The sequence below is a fragment of the Capra hircus genome, chromosome 10, assembly GCF_001704415.2.
Source record: "Capra hircus breed San Clemente chromosome 10, ASM170441v1, whole genome shotgun sequence".
NCBI classification, from domain to species: domain Eukaryota; kingdom Metazoa; phylum Chordata; class Mammalia; order Artiodactyla; family Bovidae; genus Capra; species Capra hircus.
The window spans coordinates 74,617,162-74,637,139 of NC_030817.1; the positions used below are offsets into that span (position 1 = coordinate 74,617,162).

Consider the following 19,978-nt stretch of genomic DNA (forward strand, 5'->3'; position numbering starts at 1 on the left):
AAAGAGATGATGTATAGGATTTGCAAAGAGAAAGAGAAAATCAGTGAAACGAGAAATGTTAGTAACTGCTGAACCTGGGTAACTGAGATGGTCATACCACTATCCTTTCTATTTTTCTATGTGATTAAACTTTTATGTTATAAGAACTAGTGATTCAATAAGCAAAGCTTAATATGTGGGCTATATATACTGCAATGTTCTCCAAGACACAGTTAAAATGGTATGATCTTGTTCTTTGGGCTAGAGGTGGTACTCCTTTATTGACTATAGACACAGTCAGCTTTGTCTCAGGAGTAATCCTGTCCTTTAATTAAAAATAAATAAATAAATGAAAATAACACTGTGAAAGTCGGGTGGGGTGGGAGGAGATAGAAACAAAAACAACTGTCCCTCCCTCCACAATCCTGGATTTGGGAGCAAATGAAGCCTGCTGCATAAAAAGAAAAAAAAAAAAAAAAAAAAAAAAAAAGAAATAAACACTGATAAGAATTATCTCTCACTTTACAATATTCCATGAAACACTGAATGCTTCTACAGAGGTGAACTGCACAGGTAGGGGCCAGCTGAGAAAAGTTTTTACTTTATATTCCCTTTATACTAAATTTTGCATTTCATGCAAATGTTACTTAGTTTAAAACATATTAAAATTAAAAATTTTATTTTAATACCAATAATTCAACCACCAAATAATATTCTGGTGGGTTTTTTCTTATGCAGTTAGTTTTATATGTTGTATTTTGTCATTAATATATATTTTTACTAAATATTAAAAAGTCTTCTTGGAAATTATTTAAATTAATATATATTTTATCACATGGATACTGTTTGTTTTTAGTTTTGCTATTACAGAAAATACTTGATGAACATCTGTATACATTAAGTATTTGTACATATCTGATTATTTCCTTTGGATAAGCATATTACTGGGCTGAAAAATATGGTTTTAGAGCTCTTGAAATATATAGTAAGAATCCTTTCCTATAATGTGAGAGGGAGTGGTGGCTGATCATTTAAAAAATCATTTTGAGAATTCACAAAAACAGAAAGTGACAGATGTATACACATACCTTAGACATTTAAATTTAAAAATCTAAAAATAATGCATACTCATCATCTGTGACTTCTACTTTGGATTTCTTTAAAGTGGCCCAAGAACTCATTGATACAAAGCATCACCAGTGCAAAATCCTAAACTGTTACAGTTTTACTTTACTTATCTTTAGTTTTCTTCTTTTTTTTTTGTCTTTAGTTTTCTAGCCCACACTAAATTTGACAAAGTTGTTGAACCACTTGCCTTCATCCAGTCTATCCACAGTACCCTCATTAGTTTTCACAGAAACAATGGTTTTAAACTCCTATTTTAGATTTTCACATTTTCCAAGTTGGGTGAACAGGTAAGCGCAGCAAATGTGGCAGAGATGGACAGCTGCCCCCAGCTCCAGACTCTGGCCAACAGAGGCAGAGAAAGAGCCTCTCAGCACTCCCAGTGAGAGAAGACTCGGTATCATCAATTTTTCCCTTTCAAAATTTGACAGATAATAAACAATGTTTTAGTTTGCATTTGAAATATTTAGTAGGTTATATTTTTCTTATGTGATAAAACTGAAAGGACCTGGCAGTATGTGGTAATGTGGCAACCAGTCCTGGAGTCAGACTTCCTGGGTTGGAATCCTGCTTTAACCATTTACTAGTTATGTGATATTAGGCAAGTTACTTACCATCCTATTTTCAGAGTACAGTTATGAGGATTAAACAAAATAATCCACTTAACCACAATGCCTAGCACATGGCTAATCACTCAGTAAATGTTAGCTCTCACTGAGTTATATGCAAATATCACTAAGAAAGCTGCCTCTGTTGTGAGAAACAAGACTCATGGTGTCAGCAAATATTAATACTAGTTCCTAAATTTGTTAAATGTTTCTGTCTATGGGGACATGAGCACAGGAAAACAAAAGACACTGAAAGGATAACAAGTTCTTCCTGAAGAGTGGTATTACAGTTGAATTCTTTTTTTCTTGTTTATGTCTCTACAATATTAAGACTGAATCATTTTCTTTGGTTTATTCTTCTGTATCAGATTTTCACAGTATAAAAAAAATTACATTTTAAATAAAATAATTGTTTCTTTTTAAACACAGAAGGACAATACATTAAATAGGAAATATGTTTCTTAAGCTTTGAAACACACAAATTCTAAAGTTATATAAAACAACACAAAATAACTGTAAAATTTATGACTTGAACCACTTTAGGTAGAAGAAAAATCTCAGTATTACCTACAACTACATCATAATAACTAGCAATGTCCTGCTTCATTTCTGCTTGTAACCTTAAACTTCCCAAACTTTCCTACTGTAAAATTCTCACCATCATCATCATCTTTACAGAGGGAGAAACACAAGCAAGCAATTACAATAGATTATGTTAAGCATAGTGATATCATGTATCTAAGAGGGGGTGGGGTGGGGTTGCTCTTTGAGTTAAAAATAGGAAATAGAACAGAATGGCTTAGAGCTAAGGTACTTCAAGAGTCATTCTACAGAGAGTAGCAATAGATTCAAGGCCAGCAGGACTCATCCAGTTCAACACTCCACTCAATGAGTGTTTTACCAAATTTTAATCCATGTGTAAGACACATTTTCATAACTATTTCAACATAAAGGGTGTGTGAAGCAGACCATGTGACCCAGTGTAGAGCAGGCACAACTTATCACAAGCAGGAACTAAAAACACATGCATTTTAATGTCAAGCCAGATTAAAAAAAAAGATTACATGATCCCCTAAAGGTGACCTTCATTTCTCAGTGTATCTGGGTGGGGGTGGGGTGGGGGCGGTTTAGAAAAGGCAGCGAACATCTGTGCTACTCGAAGTGACAAACTGGTGTGCCAAGCGTGCTTTTTATGAACTATGTGAGACTCTTACACTGGCAGGGCAATGAGACATTCTGTTGACTTGCTTCATTTCTTTTGAAGCCTTGTAATCCCTTCTAGGGGACTTCCCTGCGGCTCAGCTGGTAAAGAATCCGCTAGTCCAATCTGACTGAAGGTTAACATTTTGAAATGTGTGTCAATGAGATGGGGTATTAACTGGAGCGGGAGAGAGAGGAGGTGAGCAATGATGGGGGAAGAAAAGAGAAGCACCAAAGCAAGCAGAGCCGGTGCTTATTCATGCACTGTCCAGCGAAAGGGCGCCCCATCACGTGGCCCAGATTTCCTGTACAAAGCTTTATTCCTATTGAGGAAATGGATTTACCAAGTTACCAGAGCCTGATATTATTAAATGTTCAAATCATAAGACTTAAGTACTCTCATTCTGAGGCCATGTTCTTAACAACTCAGAACCCCTAGTATCTAGAGTAAACCCCAGGGGCTTTTTTATTTGCTGAGTGATTCATCATTCTTCTGTTAATTCAGTTTCCCAGGGAAAGCTGGTGTGAGAGATGTCAAATTCAGGAAAGAAGGGCAACCATGAAAAATACAGATTTCTGGCAATTCAGTGGGTACGACATGATGATACATGATTTCCATCAATCAGACCAAACAAAATTCTAACTCTCTTTTGACTAACTCATCTCTTTCAGAATTTTCCACAGTTTATTGTGATCCACACAGTCAAAGGCTTTGGCATAGTCAATAAAGCAGAAATAGATGTTTTTCTGGAACTCTCTTGCTTTTTCCATGATCCAGCAGATATTGGCAATTTGATCTCCGGTTCCTCTGCCTTTTCTAAAACCAGCTTGAATATCAGGAAGTTCACGGTTGACGTATTGCTGAAGCCTGGCTTGGAGAATTTTGAGCATTACTTTACTAGCATGTGAGATGAGTGCAACTGTGTGGTAGTTTGAGCATTCTTCAGCATTGCCTTTCTTTGGGATGGAATGAAAACTGACCTTTTCCAGTCCTGTGGCCACTGCTGAGTTTTCCAAATTTGCTGGCAGATTGAGTGCAGCACTTTCACAGCATCATCTTTCAGGATTTGAAATAGCTCAATAGGAGTTCCATCACCTCCACTAGCTTTGTTCATAGTGATGCTTTCTAAGGCCCACTTGACTTCACATTCCAGGATGTCTGGCTCTAGATGAGTGATCACACCATCATGATTATCTGGTCGTGAAGATCGTTTTTGTACAGTTCTTCTGTGTATTCTTGCCGCCTCTTCTTAATATCTTCTGCTTCTGTTAGGTCCATACCATTTCTGTCCTTTATCAAGCCCATCTTTGCATGAAATGTTCCCTTGGTATCTCTAATTTTCTTGAAGAGATCTCTAGTCTTTCCCATTCTGTTCTTTTCCTCTATTTCTTTGCACTGATCGCTGAAGAAGGCTTTCTTATCTCTTCTTGCTATTCTTTGGAATTCTGCATTCAGATGCTTATATCTTTCCTTTTCTCGTTTGCTTTTTGCCTCTCTTCTTCTCACAGCTATTTGTAAGGCCTCCCCAGACAGCCAGTTTGCTTTTTTGCATTTTTTTTCCATGGGGATGGTCTTGATCCCTGCCTCCTGTACAATGTCACGAACTTCATTCCATAGTTCATCAGGCACTCTATCTATCAGATCTAGGCCCTTAAATCTATTTCTCACTTCCACTGTATAATCATAAGAGATTTGATTTAGGTCATACCTGAATGGTCTAACGGTTTTTCCTACTTTCTTCAATTTAACTCTGAATTTGGTAATAAGGAGTTCATGATCTGAGCCATAGTCAGCTCCTGGTCTTGTTTTTGTTGACTGTATAGAGCTTCTCTATCTTTGGCTGCAAAGAATATAATCAATCTGATTTTGGTGTTGACCATCTGGTGATGTCCATGTGTAGAGTCTTCTCTTGTATTGTTGGAAGAGGGTGTTTTCTATGACCAGTGCATTTTCTTGGCAAAACTCTATTAGTCTTTGCCCAGCTTCATTCCGCATTCCAAGGCCAAATTTGCCTGTTACTCCAGGTGTCTCCTGCCTTCCTACTTTTGCATTCCAGTCCCCTATAATGAAAAGGACATCTTTTTTGGGTGTTAGTTCTAAAAGGTCCTGTAGGTCTTCATAGAACCGTTCAACTTCAGCTTCTCCAGAGATTACTGTGATATTGAATGGTTTGCCTTGGAAACGAACAGTGATCATTCTGTCATTTTTGAGACTGCATCCAAGTACTGCATTTCGGACTCTTTCGTTGACCATGATGGCTACTCCATATCTTCTGAGGGATTCCTGCCTGCAGTAGTAGATATAATGGTCATCTGAGTTAAATTCACCCATTCCAGTCCATTTTAGTGTACTGATTCCTAGAATGTCGACGTTCACTCTTGCCATCTCGTTTGACCACTTCCAATTTGCCTTGATTCATGGACCTGACATTCCAGGTTCATATGCAATATTGCTCTTTACAGCATCTGACCTTGCTTCTATCACCAGTCACATCCACAGCTGGGTATTGTATTTGCTTTGGCTCCATCCCTTTATTCTTTCTGGAGTTATTTCTCCACTGATCTCCAGTAGCATGTTGGGCACCTACTGACCTGGGGAGTTCCTCTTTCAGTATCCTATCATTTTGCCTTTTCATACTGTTCATGGGGTTCTCAAGGCAAGAATACTGAAGTGGTTTGCCATTCCCTTCTCCAGGGGACCACATTCTGTCAGACCTCTACACCATGACCTGCCTGTCTTGGGTTGCCCCGTGGGCATGGCTTAGTTTCATTGAGATACACAAGGCTGTGGTCCTAGTGTGATTAGATTGACTAGTTTTCTGTGATTATGGTTTCAGTGTGTCTGCCCTCTGATGCCCTCTTGCAACACCTACCATCTTACTTCGGTTTCAATAAACTGTGGAAAATTCTAAAAGAGATGGGAATACCAGCCACCTGACCTGCCTTTTGAAAAATCTGTATGCAGGTCAGGAAGCAACAGTTAGAGCTGGACATGGACCAACAGACTGGTTTCAAATAGGAAAAGGAGTACATCAAGGCTGTATATTGTCACTCTGCTTATTTAACTTATATGCAGAGTACATCATGAGAAATGCTGGGCTAGAAGAAACACAAGCTGGAATCAAGATTGCCAGGAGAAATATCAATAACCTCACATATGCAGATGACACCACCCTTAGGGCAGAAAGTGAAAAGGAACTAAAAAGCCTCTTGATGAAAGTGAAAGAGGAGAGTGAAAAAGTTGGCTTAAAGCTCAAGATTCAGAAAACAAAGATCATGGCATCTGGTCCCATCACTTCATGGGAAATAGATGGGGAAACAGTGGAAACAGTGTCAGACTTCATTTTGGGGGGCTCCAAAGTCACTGCAGATGGTGACTGCAGCCATGAAATTAAAAGATGCTTACTTCTTGGAAGAAAAGTTATGACCAACCTAGATGGCATATTCAAAAGCAGAGACATTACTTTGCCGACTAAGGTCTGTCTAGTCAAGGCTATGATTTTTCCAGTGGTCATGTATGGATGTGAGAGTTGGACTGTGAAGAAGGCTGAGTGCCGAAGAATTGATGCTTTTGAACTGTGGTGTTGGAGAAGACTCTTGAGAGTCCCTTGGACTGCAAGGAGATCCAACCAGTCCATTCGGAAGGAGATCAGCCCTGGGATTTCTTTGGAGGGAATGATGCTAAGGCTGAAACTCCAGTACTTTGGCCACCCAATGCTAAGAGTTGACTCACTGGAAAAGACTCTGACGCTGGGAGGGATTGGGGGCAGGAGGAGAAGGGGACGACAGAGGATGAGATGGCTGGATGGCATCACTGACTTGATGGACGTGAGTCTGAGTGAACTACGGGAGTTGGTGATGAACAGGGAGGCCTGGCGTGCTGCGATTCATGGGGTCGCAAAGAGTCAGACACGACTGAGCGACTGAACTGAACTCAACTTTGACTAACTCACTCTGAAATAAAAATTACAAAACTGATACTCAGTAGGAATTACCATTGCTACCACCAACTCCTCAGCTTTAATAATTAAGTCCCCTCAGTATACATTAAGGAACTAAGATTAACAATGGGAAAAAACAAAGTTAGCTAAATTCTGATAACTAGGTGTTTTGTTTATCATCATCTTTATTAACAGTTCTAACTTACAGTTTTTTTCAGTGACTTTATGCCTTTTACTGGGAAGTTGGCAGGGGCCGGTGGAGGTGGGAGAAATAAGGTACAGAACAGTATTTTATTACCTAGGTAAACGATGAAGTGTACATGAGTGACTGCTTACATATTCACTGAGTATCTCTGGAAGTATACACAAGAAACTGGGGACAAAAGTCATTTCAAGAGAGAGGACATGTGTGGCTGCAGGGGTGAGATGAAAGGGAGGCTTCCTCAGACTTTTTAAATTTTGTATCAAAAGCAAGTATGGTATTTTATTTTAAGTCATTAAAAAATTAAAATATAGTTAATTTACAATGCTGTGTCACTTTCAGGTGTATAGAAAAGTGATTCAGTTTTATATATATATGATTTATGTATACAATATACATATTCTTTTTCAGATTATTTTCCATTATATTATTACAAGATATTGGATACAGCTTCTCGTGCTAGACAGTAGGTCCTTGTTGTTTATCTGTTTTATATATAGTAGTGTGTTTATGTTAACCCCAAGCTCCCAATTATGTCCTAACTAAATTAAAATGTACTATATATTACTGTTCTTATGACTATATAAACATCCAAATCTTTGGGAAGACTTAGAGTTTCTTAAACCATGTAGATAATTATCTTAGCATGTTTTGATGAATATCCCTTACTCTCTCTGTTAGAATATTCCATCATTTTTCTGGAAAAATTCAGAGAGAGGAAAAACACTCTAATCCTTCCCAGTTGTCTTCTTTTAAACTCAGAAATGTAACTATATATACACATGTATAAAATGTCATCCTTAAGCTTAACGGTCCTTTTTGACCCCTTGTTTAGCTACTAAAGATATTTCTGATGCTTTCAAGATAGACTCTATGTATGTGAAAGAATATGCCAATAAGACACACAACTCTCAGAAAAGACAAGCTAATACACATTAATTTTAACACCCTATCTTTGTGATCTGGACTACGGTTACCAGTCTATGAAGTCTGGTGGACTTCGCTGGTGGCTCAGATGGTAAAGCATCTGCCTACGATGCGGGAGACCCAGGTTTGATCCCTGGGTTGGGAAGATCCTCTGCAGAAGGAAATGGCAATCCATTCCAGTACTCTTGCATGGAAAATCCCATGGACGGAGGAGTGCTGTAGGCTACAGTCCACGGGGTGACAAAGAGTCGGACACGACTGAGCGACCTCACTTTCAGTTTTCACTTTACCAGTCTGTAACACGTTTCTAATTTTGAGATCTATAGAGTGAAGTATACGCTACCATCCTATATATTAGGGTGGACTGCCCTTTGGAAAGCAAATGAAAGCAACAGAAGATGATGCTAGCACCCTTTTAGAGCAATGGTTTTGAATGCTTCATACACTGGAATGCTTGAGAGGATTACAGTATCCATCAGTCAGTTACCAAGGTTTGTTACCACCATTATCTCCTGGGCTGAACGCAGAAGAACAGACACTGAAGGCTGAACACACTCCCTTAGGCAACACTCCCCTCTCTTAGGGTCCACTCCCTTCTCCAGCAGAGGAATCACAGGCTGCTTTAAGGAGATACAATGACTTCCAGGTCTCAGACTTAAGTGTAACTATTTTAACACATAAGTCTCATTTTAAAAAAATAAGTAAAAATCACTTGTCTCGACGTTTCCCCTAAACTCTGGACATCTTTAATGCTTTAAAAGTCAGTTCCACGTGGATGTCTAACAGTCATCATTCTTGAATTTAGCACACTGAAAATAGAACCCCGAATATCCACCCTCTCAAATCTGCTGCTCCTAACTTTCTATAACTCAGTAAATGCAACAATCATCTCAGCTGCTCAAGCCCAAAACAAAGGATCCATCCTTCACTGCTCTTTTCCTAAATGCCCTACTTCCAATCTACTGACTCTGCCTTTACGATACACTCCAAAACTGTCCATGTCTCTCCATTTTCATTATCATCATCCTACATCTAACTACCAGCATCTCTCTCTCAGACTATGGTAGCTTCCTCCTAAATGCTCTAGTCACACTGGTCTGTCCTTAAACATGAAAAGCTCATTTTCATTTTGTGGCACCCCTTCTGGTTAAATTATCCACTGCTGCCGCTAATACACTCTCAGGGCTGCTGCTTCCCAGCTCAAACATCACCCACCCCAGAAGATTCCCCTGACCACCCAATCAAGGAAAACCCCACTCTCACCTCCAGTCAGTCTCTACAGCAGTACCCCATTTCCCCTCTCCACCGCACTTATTACTACCTGAAATTAACTTGGTTATTAGGTTATTGTCCATGTCCTCCCACTAGACTGTGAGCTCCATGAGACCAGAAACCATGTTCACTGTATCAGGAATAGTGCCTGATATATAGTGGGTGCCTAATAAACAGCAGATAATTGTAGGAATATAATGTAAAGAAAGTGCCCCAACTGTGGTAAACACTAAAACTGTGTTATGATATTCCAGTTCTTTCAGAAACATGATAGGTTTATACGTGCCCATCACCCTGAAGTTAGGCATGGTAAGATAACTTGCTCAGTATTCCTGAGCAAGGACAACACAGAGTTGAGATCCCAGACAACCGTTCACATGTAACACGAATTGAGAAGAAATAATTCTTTGTTATTTTAAACCACTGAGATTTGGTGGTTATTTGTTACCGCAAAATAACAAAGCCCAGGCTTCCCTCGTGGCTCAGTGGTAAAGAATCTGCCTGCCAATGCAGGAGACTTGAGCTCAATCCCTGATCCAGGAAGATCCCACGTGCCACGGGGCAACTAAGTCCATGTGCCACAACTATTGAGCCTGTGCTCTAGAGTCTAGAAGCCACAACTACTGAGCCCATGTGCCCTCAAGCCCGTGCTCCACAACAAGAAAAAGCACCACAGTGAGAAGTCCGGGCGTCACAACTGCAGAGCAGTCCTGCTGGCTGCAACGACAGAAAGCCCTGCTCAGCAACGAAGACCCAGCAGAGCCAACAAATAAAGCTGTATCTATATATATATAAAAGCTAGCCCATCCATGCTGATAAACCATCCAAGCAATGTTGTGGGCACAGAAGACGACTCTTGAGAGTCCCTTGGACTGCAAGGAGGTCCAACCAGTCCATCCTAAAGGAAATCAGTCCTGGGTGTTCACTGGAGGGACTGATGTTGAAGCTGAAACTCCAATACTTTGGCCACCTGATGCAAAGAGCTGACTCAACTGAAAAGACCCTGATGCTGGGAAAGATTGAGGGCAGAAGGAGAAGGGGACAACAGAGGATGAGATAGTTGGATGGCATCACTGACTCAATGGACATGAGTTTGGGTAAACTCTGGGAGTTGGTGATGGACAGGGAGGCCTGGCGTGCTGTGGTTCATGGGGTCGCAAGGAGTCGGACACGACTGAGCGACTGAACTGAACTGAACTCACTAACTGCTACTGCCAAGTTGCTTCAGTCGTGTCCGACTCTGTGCGACCCCATAGATGGCAGCCCACCAGGCTCCCCCGTCCCTGGGATTCTCCAGGCAAGAACACTGGAGTGGGTTGCCATTTCCTTCTCCAATGCATGAAAGAAGTCGCTCAGTCGTGTCCGACTCCTAGCGACCCCATGGACCGCAGCCTACCAGGCTCCTCTGTCCCTGGGATTCTCCAGGCAAGAGTACTGGAGTGGGTTGCCATTGCCTTCCTCAAGTCTCTTCTATCTTCAAACAAAGATAAAAATAAAGCCAAAACCCCTCCATGACCGACATCTCCCTCTTCACACCATAGGCAAAGCCTGGGAAAGAGTCGTGTCTGTTTCCTCGCCTCCCACACCTGCCCCCTCCCACTCCAGTCCGGTTTTCACCTTCACTGTGCCACCAGCATAGCTCCAGCTATGGTCACCCACAACTCACAGGGCTCAAAAGCTGACAGGCAGTTTTCCAGCTGCTGTCTGACTTGACCTCTCCGCAGCGAATGACCTTACTGACCTCCCCTCACAGAAATCTTCTCGATTTAAGGGCTTCTCTGGCGGCGCAAGCGGTAAAGAATCCGCCTGCAATGCAGGAGATATGGAGATACAAGTTTGATCCCTGGGTTGTAAAAATCCCCTGGACAAGGAAATGGCAACCCCCTCCAGTATTCTTGCCGGGAAAACCCCACGGACAGAGGAGCCTGGCAGACTGCAGCCCATGGGGTCATGAAGACAAGACTGAGCGAGCCTGGGCACACTGCACAGCTGGCCTCGTTAGCACACATTCCCATCGGCCCTCTGCTTCCCGCCCCATCTCTCCTCCCCGCCCCATCTCTCCTCCGTTTCCTTGGCACACTCAGCCTCCTCTGCCCAGCCAGACGGGTCGGGCTTCCTCCGGCCCAGGCTCTCCTGCCTTTCCTTCTCTGCAACACTCAGCTCTTCCTCAGAGGCATTCGCAGCCTTGCCTGCCCCTTCAATTCCCACCTGGGCTGGGATGGACTCCCCAGTCCTCATTTCCGGTGCTGGCCTGATTTAGGAACATGAAGCTCGAATGTTCATCCAATATCCAAGTCCCAACTCAGATCAAGCTCCTCCACCCAGCTCTCTCCAGATGGTGTCCCACAACCATCTTAAAGAACTGCACCACCATCCATCCAGCTGGGTGAGTCAGAAACTAGAGAGTCAGCCTTACTGACCCACGTTCTGAGGTTCTTATCCAACCCAACGTCAGCGTTTCTTAGCTTTGCCTTCTGAACCAGCGAGGAATCCCTTCATTCCACTCTGTTTCTGCTGTCACTACTCTCGGGCTGGGCCACCAGTATCATCCCCTGGATGATGACAACTGCCTCCCTCGTGGTCCCTGGGCAACCCCACTGGGTTGCCTCGAAGATGTTCTGAACATAATGGCTCAAGTGATCTTTCCAAAATACTAACCTCTTTATCAGCTTCTTCCCTGTTTAGAACTCTGGGGTATTATCTCACTGCTACTGGTCTAAAAATCAGACTCCTCGACATAACCCCCAGGGCCTCGTGTGCTGGGTTCCTGGACTGCCTCTCCTGCCTCACCTCCAAACCTCTCCCCCTTCATCTGCCATGCCCAGTCACACAGTGGCCTCCTTTAGTTCCTTTTTTTAAAAAAAAATTATTATTATTAAAACTTAAAAAAAAAAGAACTTTTAAGGTAACTCAACTAATACTACTAACTATACATACTACACAGGTACTTAATTTTTTTCTGATTAGGCCTTAGTTTCCCAATATGTCTGCCAACAAGGAGAGAAAAAACTGTTTATGTAGAGTTTAAAGGATTCTTGTTCCTTGATGTTATTTTTCAGTAAATTAATAAGTCAGCCAAACAATGAATGCCACCTAATAAAGGCTTCTTGAGAAAGTCTGTCAGCCTCTCCTTATCTGAAAACATACTTTCTAGGTAAGAATAATTTTTTTTTTGTTTGTTTCATTATTATCTACACCAACTAGTCAATAATGAAATAATTAGAGTCCAGGAAATTCTCTGGCAGTCCAGTGGTTAGGACTCTGGGCTTTCACTGCTGACAGCCTGTGTTCCATCCATGGGTAGGGGCCAAAGATCTGGCAAGCGGTGGGGTGGAGGTGGGGGAGCAGTTAAGAGTCCAGGTCACTACAGAGAAAAGACTTGGACAGATTAGAAAGGTATGTTGGCTAAAATGCAGAATCACGGAATGCTGGGTCCAGGATTCTGGAGTTTGTAGACAAAAAAGACTGACTGCAGAGTTTTATATAGGAACCATATGATTAGAAATATTCCGGATGATTATTTTATATGGTAGTTGTAGAATCAGAATGACCAGAATGGAAAAGCCAAGGGTGCTGGTCTCATCCACGCTATGCCATGGGTCCTCCATAGATGAAAGGCCAACTTTTAATCAACATATATGATTTAGTTTTGCAATAACACTAACCATACTGTTAATAATGTTATTAAGTGGAACAGGGAATAGGCAAAGCACAGATTTTTGCAAGTAAAAGCAACCCTGAAAAGTCAAGCTGGCTCCAACGTAAGGCCTGGTGATGGACACAAGTGCACTCTGTGAGCACGAGGAGCAGTCAGGGCAGCGATTACTAATAGTTCTGAAAGGCGGTCAAGTGAACAATGGATGCTTTACAACAACTAGGAGGTATGTTTATACTGTAGGAATGACTGGGTTGTAATCATGTAGATTTGCATTCTGAGTTCTTTCAAAGCTTGTCTTTCCTTAAAAACAACTCGTTCCTTCACTCATTCAACAAATATTAGGTGCATGAGAAAGGGAAGCAACAGTGTTAGTGGCTCAGTGATGTCTGACTCTTTGTGACCCCACGGCCTACAGCTCCCCAGGCTCCCCTGTCCGTGGAATTCTGCAGGCAAGAATGCTGGAGTGGGTAGCCATTCCCTTCTCCAGGGGATCTACTCAACCCAGGGATCAAACCTGGGTCTCCTGCATTGCAGGCAGATGCTATACCAGCTGAGTCATCTACTAATCACCATTCTAGGCACTGGGAAACCAAAGCGAACAAAACAAAGATCCCTGCCTTCCTGGAGCTTGCATTTGAGCAGCACTTAAAATTCCATTCTAAAATTCCACTCCCAATTTTATTATATGGGAGTAGCTTTTACAAATGCCTTTGGAAGAAATCACTTATGATCTATGAGCAACTCACGTTAGATGTGAAATACCAATAGTCTTCCGGTGGTAACCACAAAAGCAAATACTTCACAGACTCTTAAGAGCTGGAAAGGACCTTGGAGATAATTTCAATTTACAGATAGGATTAAGGGATTTGCCCAAGAACACTCAGCCACTAATAAGAGAGCCAGGCTTAGAACTGTGACTTTGTGTTACAGCATTTCCTATATAACACCAAGCTGCCTGTTTTAAGATTATACTAAAGAGAAGAAATGCCAGAATGGGCATTCATGATTCATACATAGGTGGGGGGTTCCTGAGTGACTCGTCCAAAGGCAAAAAGAATCTTGGGCAGTGTGTAACACTCAAGGGGAGAGGTGATTATAGTGAAGACAAACTGGGGGGAACTTTCAGAAGTTTCTTCCCATCTCTACCCTCATCATGTCCCAAGAACAAGGAAAATACAAAACTTTTCCAAAGTTAATGGATCTGAACTCTAAAGAGTCAACAGAAAAAAAAGCCAAATTACATCCTATCCAATTTGAAAAGCATATATGCCCAGTAAAAGTACCATTTGTATTAGCTTTAAGGTTGTTTTTTTTTTTTAATTTACTTTCCTATGTTTTCCACAAACTACCAGATTAACTGGTATAGATCAACAAATATAATGATTGATAAAATAGCAATGTAATATTGACTGACGTGATGTACTGAGGCATCTCACCAGTGGACAAGACTTTCTAAAGATAATTCCTCCTCCTCTGGGAGAATTACATTCGCCTCTTGCTTACAAATTCTGGCAATCTATACATTAAAAAAAACCCCAAACTAGTCATTTAATCTTTCAAAGTAAAGATTCATGATCCACAAACTTAAGCCTTACTTAGTATTCTAAAAGAAAACGTATTTTTGAAATGGCAACCCACTCCAGTATTCTTGCCTGGAGAATCCCAGGGACAGAGGAGCCTGGTGGGCTGCCATCTCTGGGGTCACATAGAGTCAGACATGACTGAAGCGACTTAGCAGCAGCAGAAGGGGAAAAACTGGCTAAGAAAGAACTGAAAAATAAGCTTAGTACAAAAAAAGAAAAGTTAAAAAAAAAAAGAGGAAGATTACTAATTATAGGAGTTATAGGAAAAATGAAAGCTGATAGGCATCAAGGATCCTCATTAAAATCTCATTATGTGTCTCTGTAAACAGCAGTTTATATACCTAAGATGCAAAGTATTATGAGAAGGCCAGTTTTTAGATTTTTTTTTAATGTGGACAATTTTTTGAAGTCTTTATTGAATTTCTTACAACACTGCCTCTGTTTCAAGGGGTTTTTTGTTTTTGTTGTTGTTTAGCTGCAAGGCATGTGGGATCTTAACTCCCCGACCAAGGATCAAACCTGCACCCTCTGCATTAGAAGGTGAAGTCTTAACCACTGGACTGCCAGATAAGTTCCAAGAACCTCGGTTTATTTTAGTAGCTGTACCATTATTTTAGCTTCCCAAACTTAAAATCTTGGAGATGCCGTGAACTTTTACCTCTACTGTTTCCTATAGTTAATCAGTCATCGTGATCTAATGTCTTCCTTCAAAATGTCCTTAAGGGCTTCTCCTACGGCTCAGCTGGGAAAGAGTCCTCCTGCAATGCACGAGGCTTTAGTTTGAGCTCCAGGTTGGGAAGATCCCCTGGAGAAGGGAAAGGCTATCCGCTCCAGTATTCTGGTCTGGAGAGTTCCATGGACTGTACTCCATGGGGTTGCAAAGAGTTGGACACGACTGAGCGACTTTCTCTCAAAATGCTCTTTTGAATACAAAGCAAATATTTCCAACTTCAAAACAACACACACACACACACACACAAAAGAAGCCTGACCATTAAAAAAGAACATTTTTCAAAGAATGAGAAATATTCATGATCTGCTGAGTCAAAAAAAAAAGAAAAAATCCCCCAAAGAAGAAATGTGCCTAATCCTAGATTTATAAAAGAAAACACCAATCATCATTTTTAAAAATTTGAAAAGAACCACCACAAGAAAATGTTAACAGCTGGTCTTTCTGCTCGGGGGATTCTGTAAGTGGCTTTCCCTCTTTTCACACTTTCTTTGCATTTCCTAAATTTCCTAACCATGAACATACATTCTTTTTAAACTTAGGAAAAATATTATTTAAATCATAGTCTCATTTCACCACCTGTGCTTTCTTAAGACATGCTCAGTCATTTTCTGACTCTTTGCAACCCCATGAATGTAGCCCCCCAGACTCCTCTGTCCATGGGATTTGCCAGGCAAGAATACTGGAGTGGGCTGCTATTTCTCCATTCTCACTGCGCCTATCCTAACTCCTTACAACCTCTCCTTCCCCCAAGACTCTAACAATAGTTGTCTTCTTGAGGTATCTGAAGCAGCTCCTCCCTAACTTTAATACTGCTTGTACTCCTGCTCTGAAAATTCATCATTCACACTTCTCTAAAGCACATGGAGGGAGGCTAGCCATGTTACCGAAGCTTTAAAGAGGGTTTCTCAACCTCGTCAGCACTGACATTTGGGGTAACTAGCTTTCCTGCCCTGCTGCAGGATGTTTAGCAGCATTCCTGGCCTCTGTCCACTAGATGCCACTAGCACCCCACCCCCCAAGTTGGGACACTGCCAAATGTCCCCGAAGGGCAAAACAGTAATTGAGAATCACCATTTAAAAGTTGGCAAACTTCTAGTATCATCTCTCTCTCTGCTTTATATTTATGTCAGACCTAAACTTCTGTGATGTATGGGTCTTATATAACACTCCTGGCACTCTTCTGCCATAATCTTCTTCTCTTCAGTAGGAACTTTCCAAAGAGACCAGACTTACTGTTCCCTAAAAATATAATTTTCACTCCCAATTCCAAATCTTTGAACACACTGCTTCCCCACTAAAATTCCCCATTCATATTATTCAAGGTCCTACGTCCAATCTTCAGTTTGGGTTCTCTGCAGAAGCCTTACTGATTTCAGTCCAGTTCACCACACACCCACTGCATTCATGAGGAAAATCTCATGTTATCTTTTTTTGGTGGTGGTGGTGGTGGTTGCTAATTTTATATTCCAAACTAGACTAACTTCCCTCAGGTTTTGCTGCCCTGGCACATTTCTTTTGTATAACTAATTGGGCCTAACAGTGCTTGGTAACTGATGAATGAAACTTAAATGCTCAGCTGTAAATAAGTGTAAATGGTTATTTCTTCTGAAATGATTTTGGTTTTGAATCCTATTTCTTGTCATGGGGGCTTCCCTGGTGGCTCAGATGGTAAAGCGTCTGCCTGCAATGCGGGAGACCTGGGTTCGATCCCTGGGTCAGCAAGATCCCCTGGAGAAGGAAATGGCAACCCACTCTCCAGTACTCTTGCCTGGAAAATTCCATGGTCGGAGGAGCCTGGTAGGCTACAATCCATGGGGTCGCAAAGAGCAGGACACAACTGAGTGACTTCACTTTCTTGTCATGGAGTTATTATTTAAGCTAATTCAGTAAGTTTTCAGAAACAAACATTAATATACAATGGTATATTTTAAGGAATACATAGGTTTCAAACTCTACACTTTTAGGAAATGATACAAACGAATTAGAACTATAAACTACAACACAAACTTAAACTTTATACATTCTATTTATCTTAAAATAGCCAATGGATTTTTTGCTTAATGCACAAAACTTAAGCATGTCCACGGGAGAACTCGATTTAACAGCATGTGCATGTACACCAACGCACCTCACAGGTATATTAGCTCCCCAGTTGGGAGAAGTAAGTGAAATGAAACTACTTTGTAAACTAGAGAGAACCACGTGTAAAGGAGGCAGTAGAGGAATACAGCTACAAGAGTGGAGCCGGTTTGCTTGGGTCCCCATCATATTAGCTGTGTGATCTCGTACAAGTCACTTTTAACTTCTCTGCGCCTCAGTTTCCTCCCTGTCAAAATGAGGATAATAATTCTGCCCAAATCAAAGTTCTCAAAACAGTGCTTGGCACACAGAAAGCACAAAATAAATATTAACCAATGTCATTATAACGCTAATTATTGGCCAATTTAAAGCCTCAATGTATAAACTTCTGATTCTAGTCTTAAGTTGTTTAAAACCACACACACACACACACACACACACACACACACACACACACAACGAAATAAACTATAGAAACTTAAATTATTAGGTAGACTAGTTTCTTTTTTGCCAAGTGCTAAACTGGTGATTGTTACAGACCTAATTTGTTACGATCCCTTTTTTTTTTTTTTTTAAGATCTCAAAGAAACTGACATAGACACCTCTGTTTTCAAGGAATTTTACGAGCCATTAGAAAACAAATCAACTCTTTGTTTTCTCCATACTTAAGCCAATTTAAGAGCGTGGTAAAAGCCTAGGTAGTTACAGAACAACTGTTCAGAAAATACAATGAGGTTTTTAAAGTTGCAATCAGCAATTCTTATGCAGTTATGTCAAGTTTTCGTCCTGCTGAACAAAAGGCTATGTGTCAGGGAAGCAAGGACCCGGCAGAAAATAAGGAAATGCCACTGCCGGGCCTAGGCGGCTCTTGGGAAAACCTGTCCTCAAACACAGTGCCTCAGACGCCGGCGTCCTTCCCCCTCCGCGGGATGCACACGTCGGCTCCACCCGAAGATAAACAAGTGACAGTAGGTTCCGTCCACGCCTCTCCCGGCCCAGACCTCCCGCGCCCACCCGGGCGGCCGCCAGCACCCGCCGCCCCGACCCTCCTCGCCACAGTAGCGCAGGGGGCTCCACCGGACACCGCCGCCTCGCCGCCCCGACCCCGACCCCGGCAGCGTCACGCGGGCCAGGCCGGGGAGAGGCCGCCGCGGGGCCTGCAGGTGGGCCCAGGGCGCGGTCAGGCCCGGCCCCGGCAGGGCAGCCGCTGGCGCGAGGCAGGCGCAGGCCCGCTCGTCACTTACCGGCGCCTCATGGTACCCCGGCGCCTCCGCCCAGCCCAGGCGCTGACCGACTGCGCCCGGCAGCCCAGACTATCCCTCGGCTCCCCGGCCGAGATCCAGGAACGGCCATTCAAACGCCGCCGCGCGCGCGGCCCGCCGGGATAGCTCCCTCTAAGGCTTCTTGGAGGCTCCGCCCAGTGCTGGCTCCGCCTCTTTTAGGTGGCTCAGGGATGGAGGGAGGGGGAAGACAACGTGCGGCCACAGTGCCCCCTGGCGGCCACAGGTACGCAGTATGTAGTCTTGCTATGTATGATGTGGCAAGTAATACTGCTCTAGGAACTGAGATGTAAAAGAGTCAAAGAATGACCCCGCGCTAGTGACAGTCTAGTGGACGAAACCGTGCTTTAAGTGTTGGACCAGAAGGAGCAAACAATCTGCTATAAAAATGTGGTGCAGGGAGAGATTTACTCACTCACTCTCATTTAAGTGCTCCAAGGCAAAATTTTTGAAAGGGCAGACTGGAACTCTGCGACCTTTGCGGAATCATATAAACGCCCTTAAGCTTTGGTTTCCCCATCTATCAAATGGAGTTATTAATGGTATCTGCCTCATAGTCCTGAGGATTACATGAATTAACACATATAAAATTCTTAGAGGACTGTATCTGGCACATAGTAGTATCAGTCACTCAGTCGTGTTTGACTCTTTGTGACCCCATGGTCTGTAGCCTGCCATGTGGCTGCCAAACAAATACAAATGGCAGCCCCTGCTCCATTCTCCAGGCAAGAATGCTGGAGTGGGTAGCCATTCACTTCTCCAGGAGATCTTCCTGACCCAGGGAGAGAACCCAGGTCTCCTGCATTGGAGAAGGATTCTTTACTGTCTGAGCCACCAGGGAAGCCCAGCACATAGTAAGCACTATATAATTGTTAGCTCTTATTTTTTACTTCCTAATACTTGCTGGACTCTTTTCTCAACTCTTAACAACACAACGAATATGCGTGATGTAGACCCTGTCCCCAGGAAGCAGGCTCAGTTTCTTTAGGATGGGGAACACTGAGATGAGGTTAGGGTTGGGTCTGTCCCTGAGGTGATGTTTAATTATCGAGGGTAATTCTCTTCATCGTAGTGGAGACAGAGTCTATCTTCAAAAGTAAGCTACTGATCAAAGTTAACCAAATTGTGATGGGAGCAAGTGTATCTTTGGTGGGCCTTTCATCCCTTGCAGAAGCCACCCAAGTAGCGCATTTGACGAAACAGTTGTTCACTGTAAGATTCCACATCCCCCACCCTCCAAAAGACATCACTGCTTTTTGCACTCCATTAAGAGCTCCCCAAGGCTGCCTAAGGAACAGGTTGCCTAAGTTGGGTTCAACAATATTTTTGAAGGCCCACCATTGTGCCAGGATGCACTCTACCGGCAGATAGCTTGGAGGAGCTCACAGTGG

General features: G+C 42.4%; 1 protein-coding gene across 1 annotated transcript in view; it reads right to left on the reverse strand.

The window, feature by feature from the left end:
* KATNBL1 (katanin regulatory subunit B1 like 1) overlaps window positions 1-18,700 on the reverse strand; it is a 53,767-nt gene extending 35,067 nt beyond the window's left edge. The window contains exon 1 of the mRNA XM_018054502.1: window positions 18,552-18,700. The gene's annotated coding sequence lies outside the window, so the exon portion shown is untranslated. The remainder of the gene's footprint in view (window positions 1-18,551) is intronic.